Below are 12869 nucleotides of genomic sequence, written 5' to 3'. Positions count from 1 at the left end.
GCCACCACCCTCTGTCACGGCTAATTTCCCCTCCTTAGTTAAGATTCAGTGCAGAAAGGCTTCCCTAACACCTGGCAAGGGGCCTGCTTAGGGCTCCCATGAAATGCTGTTTCTCTCTCACCCCTAAGAAGCCTCCCTTATTCACATCTTTGTCCCTAGCACAAAGCCTTGCACATAATAGGTGCTCAGAGCACGGCTGTCAAATGAACATTAGCATGAAATATTTATGTTATATTTTCAATACCAAAATTTCCACAATGCCCTGCTCTGTAAGATCTGAGGACATGTGCTTCACACACACTATGCATCCATGGGAAAGAGGTTATGGCTTAGAACCTGACCCAACTTACTTCAGCTTACCTCCTCCTGGTTCTGACATTCCAGAGCTGCAAGAGATAAACAGAACACCAGATTTTCTCCAAGCATTTCATCAGGCACCATGTGCCCACAAAAGCAGGCACAGCAGGATTGGTGCCTATAATATAAATGTAAGGAGGGGCTGGCCTGAGTAGTGACTGATGAGTTTATATAGGGCTTACTGGCTATAGTTAATAATGATCAACTCTAGACAAAATAGAAAAGATAACTATCCGAAGGCAGTAAGCAACAAATAAATAAAAGTGGCAGAAACTAGAGGGAATCCAACCTTTGAAAGGAGAGAAATGCACTGGGTGAGGTCCATATTTATACTGCTTTTCCCTCGAGGGCCTTCTCCAGGGCATATCATCAGTGACTGAAATATGAGCAGAAAGCCATAACCCTATTGGCTTGATGTTCCAGAGAACAGAGTTTGGATCAGCCAGAGAATCTTGAAATGAGGAAAATCCATAAAAATGTGCATATAAACTCCCCTCAAATCCTCGGTTGAGTCCTGGACTGCATATGTATGAATAAGACTCAAGGGGTCCAGTAGAAAGATAACAGCTGAGCATAGATTTCAGCTATTGCCTACCACAAAGGAGAGAGTGTGTGGATCTCAAGATCTGCCAGGCTACGGAGACTGTGCAAACACCACAGGCTCTCCATAGAAACCTCAAGAAGTCCATGCCTTAGGAGAAAAAAATTATGTTCCAGGATGAAAGGGTTTGTGAAATTAGGACTAAGGGCAGAAGTGCAACAGATCTATCCTAACAAATATAAAACTAAGTTTTCAAAAGTTCAAAATGGAACAAAAACAATGTCAATATGCTTCAGAAGAAAACAATCCAAAGCCCCTACCAACTGCCATTTGTAATGTCCAGAATGCAATAAAAAATTACTAGATGGGCAAGAAACATGAAAATGTGATTCCCAGCCAAGAAAAAAAGCAATCAATTGAAAACAGCCCCAAGATGATTCAGATATTGAATTAAAACGTAAAACAGTTATTGTAAATATGTTTAAGTACTCAAAGGAAAAAGTGGTCACAATGAATGAATACAGGGGATCTAAGCAGAGATCTTTTGGTAAAGAGAACCAAATGCAAACACTAGAGCTGAAAAGTACAACAAATGAAATGCAACTGGATGGACTTTACCTGACCTTAAGAACAGATTGGAGATGACAGAAGAAAGGGTCAATGAGCTTGAAGACAGAGAAAGAATTCTCTGATCAAAAGAATAGAGAGTGACAACAGAAATAATATGGACCAGAGAGACCATATTAGAAAATCTAATATAATGGTGTCTTAGAAGGAGAAAAGAGAGAGAATGGGGCAGAAAAAAATCTGAAGAAGCAATAACCTAAAATGTAATGAATTTTGGATCAACTTACAGATGCAACAATCTCAGCAAATCTCAAGCAGTATAAACATGAAGAAAATACACCAAGGCACATCATGGTCAAACTCTTGAAAATCAAAGATAAAGAGAAAATCTTGAAAGAAGCCAGAGGGATAAGGACACATCACACATCTGACTTTATATCAGAAAAAAAATGTAGATCAGAAGCAATGGAACAAAATTTATGTGCAGAAAAAAAAAAGCCAACCCAGAAAATCTATGTGCAGTAAAAATATTCAAAAATGAGGGAGAAATGAAGACATTTAAATGACAGCAGAAATAATTCCTCAGCTGACTCACACTGCAACAAATGCAACAGGAAGTTCTTCAGGATGAAGGGAAATTACACCAGATGGAAGCTTATAATGACAGAAAGCAAAAAAGAGTACCAGATATGGTGAATATGTAGGTAAATCTAAAATGCTATTTTTTCCCTTTTCTTATTTTCTTTAAAAGACACTGATTACTTAAAACAAGGATTGTTAACAATGTGCAATTGGGTTTATATGAATGAAAAACATGATAACAGCAAAAAGATGGTTGCAAATGGACTTATACAGTTGGAAGTTTCTTATACTTAATGTGAAGTGGTACAATATTAACTCTAAGTAGGCTACAGTAAATTAAAGATGCATATTGTGAACTCCTAGAGCAACCAGGAAATACAATACAAATAAGTACCACTAAAAAGCCAATAAGGGTGCCTGGGTGGCTCAGTCTGTTAGGTGTCCAACTCTTGGTTTTGGCTCAGGTCATGATACCATGGTTTGTGAAATAGAGCCCCCGCATCGGGTTCCATGCTGAGTGTGGAGCCTGCTTAAGATTCAATTTCTCCCTCCTCCTCTGCCCCTCCCCTATTCGTGCACACAGGAACAAGTGCTCTCCCTCTCTCTCTCAAAAATAAAAAGAAAAAGCCAATAGAGTAGTTAAAATGAAATACTAAGAAAAACTTCATAAACTAAAAAGGAGACAGAAAAGGAAGAACAGAAAAAAAAAGAAGGAAAGAAAGAAGAGATGGGACAAATAGAGAACAAGTAGGAAAATGGTAGGCCTAAAACTCACCAAACCTAATTAATATCAATAATTATATAAATGGAGGGATTAAACTCTCCAAGTAAAAGGCAAGGATTACCATACTTGATATTAAAAAGCAAAATCTACCTTTATGTTTTCTACAAGAGATATCTGTACGTAGAAAGACACATCCAGGCTGAGAATAAACAGATGGAAAAGAGATACACAATCCAAAAGTCAAGCATTAGAAAGCTGCTGTGGCAATATTAATATCAAACAACATAGACTGCAAGAGAAGGAATTTCACCAAAGACGGATGTGGTTATTCATAATAATAAAAGACTCAATTTATCAGCAAAGCATATAATAATCATAAATATGTATGCAACCTATGCAACCTGTATGCATATGTATGCATAAATATGTATAACAGAATTCAAAATTAAAATGAGAAATGGACAAATCCATAATCATAATTAGAGATTTTAACATCTGTTTCTCAGCAATTGACACCACAACTAGAAATATTTCAGAAGAGTTGAACAACAGTATCAACCACTTAAAACTACTTGACATTTATAGAACACATGCTCAATAACTATGGAATAGACAGTCTTTTTTTAAAGAGAAAGCCACTTTATTGGCTCCTATACTCTAATGGGTAGCTTTATTAAAAATTTTAATAACATTTTAAACATATAATTTAAATATAATAAATTGCACCCATTTAAAGGGTACAATTTCATATGTTTTGTCAGATGTATATACTCAGGAAGCCACCCCAACAATGAAGACATAGAAACTTCCACTCCTCACAAAATATTTCTTTATGCCCCTTTCCACCTTTTCTGTCTCTCTACTTCCTGCTCCAGGCCACCACCGATCAGCTTTCTGTCACTATTGGTTAGTTTGCATTTTCTATTAATGGATTCATACAGTATATATTCCTCTGCTCTGATTTCTCTCACTCAGTTGTGTATCAGCAGCTGGTTCCTTTTTTCTTGGAGACTGTGTTCCGTAGTATAGATGTACCACATTTTGTTTATCCATTTACCTATTGGTGGACATTTGGGTCATTTTTGGCTGTTATTAGTGAAGCTGCAATGAATGTTAATGGACAGCTTTTTGTGTGGATATATGTTTTCATATCTCTTGGATATGAATTTAGGAGTGAAATGGCTAGGTCATATGGTAGGTATATGTTTAATATTATAAGAATGCTGGGGCGCCTGGGTGGCTCAGTCATTTGAGTGTCTGACTCTTGATTTTGGCTCAGGTCATGATCCCAAGGTCATGGGGTCAAGCCCCTCATAGGGCTCCATGCTGATCATGAGCCTGCTTAAAATTCTCTCTCTCCCTCTGCCTCTCTCCCCTTCACTCTCTCTCTCTCTCTTTCTCTCATTCTCTCAAACAACAACAGCAACAACAAAAACATTATAAGAATGCTAAAGAGTTTTTCTGAAGTGATTGTACCAAATTCCCACCATCATTCTTCACATTTGTTTTATTCTTCACATTCTTTGCAAGCAAACATGGAATTTTCACCAAGTAGACCACACACTGAGACAAAACCACATTTAAAAAATCACAAAAAGATATCTTGAAAATCCCTCAAATATTTAGAAATTAAACAACATACTTTAAATAATCTGAGGACCAAAGAACTCACAAGAGAAATTGGAAAATATTTTGAACTAATGATAAAGACATAACATATTGGGGTGCCTGGGTGGCTCAGTCGGTTAAGCGGCTGACTTCGGCTCAGGTCATGATCTCATGGTCCGTGAGTTCAAGCCCCGCGTCGGGCTCTGTGCTGACAGCTCAGAGCCTGGAGCCTGTTTCAGATTCCATGTCTCCCTGTCTCTGACCCTCACCCGTTCATGCTCGTCTCTCTCTGTCTCAAAAATAAATAAACGTTAAAAAAAAAAAAATAACACGTTGTTTCTGGGATGCAGCTAATGAAGTCATTAGAGGCAAATGTATAGCTTTAGAATTTGTGTTAAAAAGAAAAAATACTTGTGTAAAAAAGAAAACTACTTGTGTTTAAAAAAATACTTGAGGGGTGCCTGGGTGGCTGAGTTGGTTGAGCATCCGACTTTGGGTCAGGTCATGATCTCACAGTTCGTGAGTTTGAGCCCTGCATTGGGCTCTGGGCTGACAGCTTAGAGCCTGGAGCCTGCTTCAAATTCTGTGTCTTCCTCTTTCTCTGCTCCTCCCCTGCTCATGCTCTGTCTCTCTCTCGTTCAAAAATAGATAAAAACATTAAAAAAAATTTTTTTTAAATAAAAAATAAAAAAATACTTGAGTTCATGATCCCTGACTCATGCAACCTCCTAAAGAAAGCAGTAGCAGCAGAAGAGCAAATTCAGATCACAGGAAAGAGGATGGAAATAATAAATATAAAAGTGAAAATCAACATAGAAAAAAAATGATAATCAATAAAATAAAATGTTAATTATTTGAAAAAAAATACCAATACCAGGGATGAGAGAATAAGCATTGTTACAGAGTCTATAGGCATTAAAAAATAAGGCAATATTATGAACAAATTTAATTTGCTAAATTGGGCAATTTAAAAATGGACAGATTCCTTAACTTACACAGGAAGAAGTATAAAATATTAAAAGCTCCACATCTATTAAAAGAATTAAATTTTTCATTACAAACTATTCCATAGGCCCAGAGAGTTTTGCTGATGAATTTTGTCAAACATTTAAGGAAGATAATAATAATGCCAACATCACACCAATTATTTCAGCAAATAGAGGAGGAAGAAACACTTCCCATCATTTTATGGGGCCAGTGTTACCCTGATATCAAAACCTGACAAAGACATTCTAAGAAAAGGAAATTACAAATCAGTATCCCTCAAGAACTTAGATGCAAATGTCCTCAACAAAATATGAGCAAGCTGAACCCAGCAATACATACAAAGAATTCGTTATTGCCAAGTGAGATCTATCCCAGGAATGCAAAGTGGTTTTGCATTCGACACACCATCAATGTAATTTATCCATTAACAGAAAAAAAAAAAAGAAAAATACTGTGATCATAGCAACAGATGGAGTAAAAGCATTTTACTAAATTCAACACTTGTTTATGAGAAAACAAAACTCTGAAAATTAGGACTGAAAGGAAACACCCTCAACCTGATAAAAAGGCATCTATGAAAAACAGCTGCAGCCGACACCAGACTTCATAGTCAAAGACCAAACATTTTCCTTCTAAGATTAAGAATAGGTTAAGGATGCCTACTCCTACCACTTTTACTGAACTTTTTTACTGAAACTCCTGGCCACTGCAACAAAGAAAAAAAATCAGAGAGGTATATGTACATATATGTGTGTATGCGTATACACATTATATATAGATGTAAATATGCAAGTGTCATATACATAAAAAAGAAGCACAATTGTTTTTATTTGTAGATGACAGGGTCACATACATAGAAAATCCTAAGGAAATTATAAAACTACTAGAACTAATAAGTGAATTTAGCAAGAGCTCAAGATAACATGTCAATTTCAGTTTTTTGCATACTAGCAAAGAAAAACTAGACATTGAAAAAATGTTAAAGTACTATTTACAATAGCATCAAAAGCCATAAAATGCTTAGGGATAAATTTAACAAAATATATGCAAAACTGTGCACTGAAAACTGTAACAATTCCTGAAAGAAATTAATGAAGACCTAAACAAGCAAAGAGATATAATCTGTTTGTGAATTGGAAACTTCATATCGTTAAGAAGTTCCCTATCTCCAAATTTACTTACAGATTCAACACAATCCTAATAAAAAATCTCATTAGAAATTGAGAAGCTGAAAAAAAAAAAAAAGAAATTGAGAAGCTGATTTTTCACAGAAATTGACAAGTTGATTCTAACACTTGCATGGAAGTCTTAAAAGAACTACAATAGTTAAGATAGTTTTGCAAAGGGAACAAATAATTGGAGGACTTAACTATCTGATTTCAAGTCTTACTCTAAAGCTACATACAATAAGTAAGAGAGTGTTTCTTGCCTAAGGACAAAGATCAGCAGAACAGAGTAGAGGGTCCAGAAGTAGAACCACACAAATGTAGTAATTGGAAAAGTGCCAAGGTAATATAGTTGGGAAGAGGATAGTTTTGTTTTGTTTTGTTTAACAAATGGTGCTAGAAAATGGAATGTCCATATGGATAAAAATGAATTTCAACTTGTAACTCACATCATACACAAAAATTGATTCAAAATACCCACAGACTCACATGTAAAAGCTAAAAGAATAGAACTTCCAGAAGTACACATAGGAAGAAACTTCATGATGTTAGGGTATCTAAGTTTTTAGGGTACAAAAAGCACTAGCTGCCAAGATGGGAAATTTCTGCTTTTCAAAGGATACCTTTAAGAAAATGAATAGGCAAGTGACAGACTGAGAAAACATATATATAATACACATATCTTACAAACATTTTTAAATTCAGAATGGATGAAAAACTCTTATAAATTAATAGAAGATGACAAGCAACCACATAAAAGCATGGACATCATTAGTTATCAGGGAAATCAAAACCACAATGAAATACCACTCCATTCCTGCCAGAATGATTACAATTAAAAAGACTGACAATACCACATGTTGATGAGGATGTGGAGCAATTGAAATTGTCACGCATTGCTAGAGGAAGTGAAAAGTTCCAGATATTTGTCAGGGGGGGCGGGCGCCCGGGTGACTCAGTCAGTTGAGTGTCCAACTTCGGCTCAGGACATGATCTCACGGTTCATGAGTTTGAGCCTCATGAACAGCGTGGAACCTGCTCCGGATTCTCTGTCTCCCTCTCTCTGCCCCTCCCCAACTCACATTTGTTCTCTCTCTCTCTCTCAAAAATAAATAAACATTTAAAAAATTTTTAAAAAATGTTTCAGATACTTTGGAAAACTTTTGACAGCTTCTTATAAAGTCCACTCCTAGATATTGCCCCCCAAATGAAATGAAACCCTATGTCCACAAAAAGAACTTATTCAAGAATGCTCATGCTTTATTCATGATAGCTCCAAACTAAAAACCATGTGAATGTCCATTAACATGAGAATGATTGAACAAATTGCATAGTCCCATGCTATTGCAATAGCATGCCATACAGCAATAAAAAAATGTGAGACACATGCAACCATAACATAGATGAATCTTACAAATACTAGGTCAGACACAGAGTCCATGCTATAGGATTCCATGTGTAAGAAGTTCCAGAATGGGGGGGAGGGTGCCTGGGTGACTCATTTAAGCATTAAACTTTTGATCTCAACTCAGGTCTTGATCCTAGGGTCATGAGTTTGAGGCCCATGCTGGGCTCCACTCTGGGCATGAAGCCTACTTAAAAAACAAACAAACAAACAAACAAACAAACAAACAAACAAGCAAAACAACAACCAAAAAAAACCTTCCAGAACAGGCAAAATAAAACAAAGCAGTAGAAGTCAGAACAATGTCTATGAGGAATGGAAGCACTTTCTGGGTAACAGAATGTTCTATAGCTTAACTGTGTGTGGTGGTAGCTTACTGTGCAAAATTTGTGTGACTGTGCTTTTCAAATCTGTATATTTTATTGAAGTAAATCTTATCTCAATTTAAAAAGAAAGAGAAAGAGGGGCACCTGGGTAGCTCAGTTGGTTGAACATCTGACTTCAGCTCAGGTCATGATCTCACAGTTCTTGATTTCTAGCCCCACACCAGACTTTGCATTGATAGTGCAGTGCCTGCTTCCTCTGTCTCCCTCTCTCTCTGCACCCCTCCTTCCCCTGTCAAAAATAAATAAACATTAAAAAGAGAGAGAGGGAGAGAGAGAGAGAGAGAGAGAGAGAGAGAGAGAGAGAGAGAGAGAATGTAAAGAAATGGATAGGGGCACCTGGGTGGCTTAGTTGGTTAAGCATTCAACTGTTGGTTTCAGCTCAGGTCATGATCTCATGGTTTCAGATTTGGGCCCCCTGTCAGGTTCTGCCCTGACAGTGTGGAGCTTGCTTGGGATTTTCTCTCTCTACCTCTCTCTCAGTCCCTCTCCCACTCATGCTGTCTCTCTCTCTCTCTCAAATAAATAAATAAACTTTAAAGAAAAAAAAAGAAATTGACAAAGACAACAATGGGTTCCAAAAGCTTGTTTTAGTTCAGGCTGCTCTAAGAGAATACCATAGACTGGGTGATTTATAAACCACAGAAATTAATTTCTCACAGTTCTGGATGGGAAATCCAAGATCAAAGCACTAGCAGATTTGATATCTGGTGAGGACCCACTTTCTTGTTTATAGACAGCTGACTTCTCCCTGGAACCTCAAATGGCAGAAGGAGTGAGGGAGCTGTGTAGGGCCTCTTTTATAAGGGCATTAATCTCATTCATGGGGGCTCCAAAGCCACATCTCCTAATACCATCACATTGGGGGTTAGGATTTCAACATGTGAATCTTAGGAGGACACAAATATTCAGTCCATAACAATGAAGCACAAGGAACCTCAGGGGCACCAGGCTCAGGTGCCCAGCTGCCTGGCTAAGTTGGAAGGGTCTCTGAGGCATCTGTGATAATCACTTAGGGCACAGCCCTACCAACAGGACAGGAAAGAGACCCTTTTCTGGAAAGTGGGACCTTTGAGAAGGCACCAAAGGATTCAGCTCTATATTTTTAGGGAAAGTGTTGGTATAATGAAATGAGAAAGGTGATGGCTGAATAGAGAGACACTGGCATTCCTGTTTCTGGGCTCACACATCTATCAGCAGGCTCTAGGAAAGGCCCCTGATGAAGGTCGAGGTGCCAGGAGCACAGATAGGCTTCAGAGGCTGACAGTCCTCAGGCAGCTGACATCACCTTTCTCGGGTAGCTGGTCCCTGCTTTCTTGTTGCCTTCCTGGTCTGGGGATGCAGTGCCAACATCAACCCTCAACACTTTACAGCCAAAGTCCTTGTTCCAATGCCCCTTGCCTGACCACTGCTTTGGGGCTTCCTAATTCAAACATTCACATCCAGCACCCGACACAAGGGGGTGCATTTCCAAAGAGGGGCTGCAAGTTGGATAGGGACTCTCAAGTGTACCATCCCTCAAGTAAGTCTTGGCCTTCATGAAGCCTAGCTTCCCCATCTGTGAAATGGACTGACTCCTGCCTCATCATCCAATGAAACCTTGAGTTCACATGTTGCCCACTTGGTGGGTTCAGCAAAGTTAGCTCGCCTGTGTGGGTGAAAAGGCAGCAATTGGTCCTGTTAAGAACCAAGCCCACAGAGAAGTTAAAGTCATTAATATATGTGTATATATATATATTTTTTTTTTTTCCAAGATCAATGTAGTATATTGTATCAGTAGAAAGAAAGAAAGAAACATGGTCATCTCAATTGATACAGGACAAGCATTTGACAAAACTCAATACTTTTTCATGATATAACATTCAATAAAACTAGGAATAGAAGGACACTTCCTCAACATGATAAAGCCATATGCAAAAAACCCACAGCCAACATCACACTCAATGGTCAAAACAGAAAGCTTTTCCTCTAAGATCAGGAACAAGGCAAGGATGCCTGTTCTTGCCACTTGTACTCAACTTAGTGCTAGAAGTCCTAACCAGAGCAATAAGGCAGGAAAGAAAAATAAAGGAATTCAAATTGTAAAAGAAGACTTGAAATTATTTCTGTTCACAGATGACATGATCTTCTATTTAGAAAACTCTAAAGATTCCACAAAAACACTGCTAGACTTAATAAATGCACTTTCAAAGTTGCAGGATACAAAATCAATACACAAAAATAGGCTGTATCTCTATACACTGACCACAAACAATCTGAAGAGGAAATTAAGAAAACAATCCTACTTACAGTAACATCAAGCAGAATAAAATATAAGAGAATAAATTTAACCAAAGAAGCAAAAGAATTGCACACTAAAACCTACAAAACATCACTGGAAGACATTATAGAAGACCTAAATAAGTGGAAAGACATCCCATACTTACAGACTGGAGGATTTAATATTACTGAAATATCTATAGTATACAAAGTGATATAGAGACTAAATGCAATCTCTATCAAAATCTCAAGGGTCTTTTTTTTCTATAAATAGAAAAACTGATCCTCAAAATACAAATTTTTGGAATCTCAAGATCCCCAATAACCAAAATAATGTTGGAAAAAAAAGAATGAAATTGGAGGATTCACACTTCCTGATTTAAAAGCTTGTCATGAAGCTACAGTAGTCAAGACTGACATAAAGAGGGGCGCCTGGGTGGCTCAGTTGTTTGGGCTTTGGACTTTGGCTCAGGTCATGATCTTAAGGTTCGTGAGTTCAAGCCCCACCTCGGGCTTTGTGCTGACAGCTCAGAGCCTGGAGTCTGATTCAGAATCTGTGTTTCTGTCTCTCTCTGCCCCTCTCCCGCTCTCTCTCTCTCTCTCTCTCTCTCTCAAAAATAAATAAGCATTAAAAAAATAAAAAAAAAAAGAGTTGGACACTTAACTGACTGATCCAGGTGTCCCTCAATTCCATTTTGGGACACCTGTGTGACTCAGTCGGTTAAGCGTCCGACTTTGGCTCAGGTCATGATCTCGTAATCTGTGAGTTGGAGCCCCGCATCAAGGTTCTTTGCTGACAGTGCAGAGCCTGGAGCCTGCTTCAGTTTCTGTGTGTGTGTCTCTCTCTGCCCCTCCCCTGCTCGTGCTCTGTCTGTCTCTCTCTCTCTCAAAAATAAATAAATATTTGAAAAAAATTTTTAACATTTGTTTATTTTTGAGAGACAGAATCTGAAGCAGGCTCCCGGCTCAGCCCAACGTGGGGCTGGAACCCACGAACCGCAAGATCATGTCCTGAGCCAAAATCTGGCAATTAACCGACTGAGGTACCTAGGCGCCCCTAAAAAAAATTTTTTTTAAGACTGACATAAAGACAAACATAGACATCAATGGAATAAAATAGAGATCCCAGAAATAAACTATTGCTTATGTTATCAGTTGATTTTTGACAAGAGTTACAAGACTATTCAATGGGAAAAGGACAGTCTTTTCAACAAATGGTACTGGGAAAACTGGATATGCACATGCAAACAGAAGAAGATGGACTTTTATATCAATTTATATATAAAATAACTCAAATGGATCAAAGATGTAAACATAAGGGATAAAACTATGAAACTCTTAGGAAAAAACAGGCAGAAATTTCCACAACATTGTATTTGGCAATGATTTATATATGACACCAAAAGAAAAAGAGAAAAAAATGGGTAATTTGACTTTATCAAAATTTAAAAATTTTGTGTCTCAAAGGAAACCAAGAGAGTGAAAAGATAAACCACAGAATGGGAGAAATATTCACAAATCATATATCTTATAAGGGATTAATATATAAAATATGTAAAGAACACCTACAACTCAACAACAACAAAACAAAAAACCCAACAGGCAAAGGACTTGAACAGACATTTATCCTAAGAAGAGCTACAAATGGTCAATAACCAAATGAAAAGATGCTGGGAGTCACTAGTCAGTAAAATTAAAACCATGTGATACCACTTCATACCCATTAGGATGGCTATTTTTGAACAACAACAAACAAACAAACCCAGAAAAGAATAAGTATTTGTGAGGATGTGGAAAAGTTGGAAAACTTGTGCACTGCTGATAGGAACATAAGATAACGCAGATGCTCTGGAAAAGTTTGGCAGTTTCTTTAAAAAGTTAAACATATGGGGGCGCCTGGGTGGCGCAGTCGGTTAAGCGTCCGACTTCAGCCAGGTCACGATCTCGCGGTCCGTGAGTTCAAGCCCCGCGTCAGGCTCTGGGCTGATGGCTCGGAGCCTGGAGCCTGTTTCCGATTCTGTGTCTCCCTCTCTCTCTGACCCTCCCCCGTTCATGCTCTGTCTCTCTCTGTCCCAAAAATAAATAAAAAACGTTGAAAAAAAAATTAAAAAAAAAAAAAGTTAAACATATGATTTAACCATATGATTCAGCCATTCCACTCCTAGATATATAGCTAAAGAACTGAAAGCAGGACTCTAATAGATACTTGTACACCCATGTTAATAGCAGTATTAGTCACAAAAGCCTAAAGACTGAAGCAACCCAAGTGGCCATCAACAGTTGAATGGAT

This window comes from Neofelis nebulosa, chromosome 11 (genome assembly GCF_028018385.1).
Source record: "Neofelis nebulosa isolate mNeoNeb1 chromosome 11, mNeoNeb1.pri, whole genome shotgun sequence".
In the NCBI taxonomy this organism is placed as follows: domain Eukaryota; kingdom Metazoa; phylum Chordata; class Mammalia; order Carnivora; family Felidae; genus Neofelis; species Neofelis nebulosa.
This window is presented reverse-complemented; position numbering follows the sequence as displayed.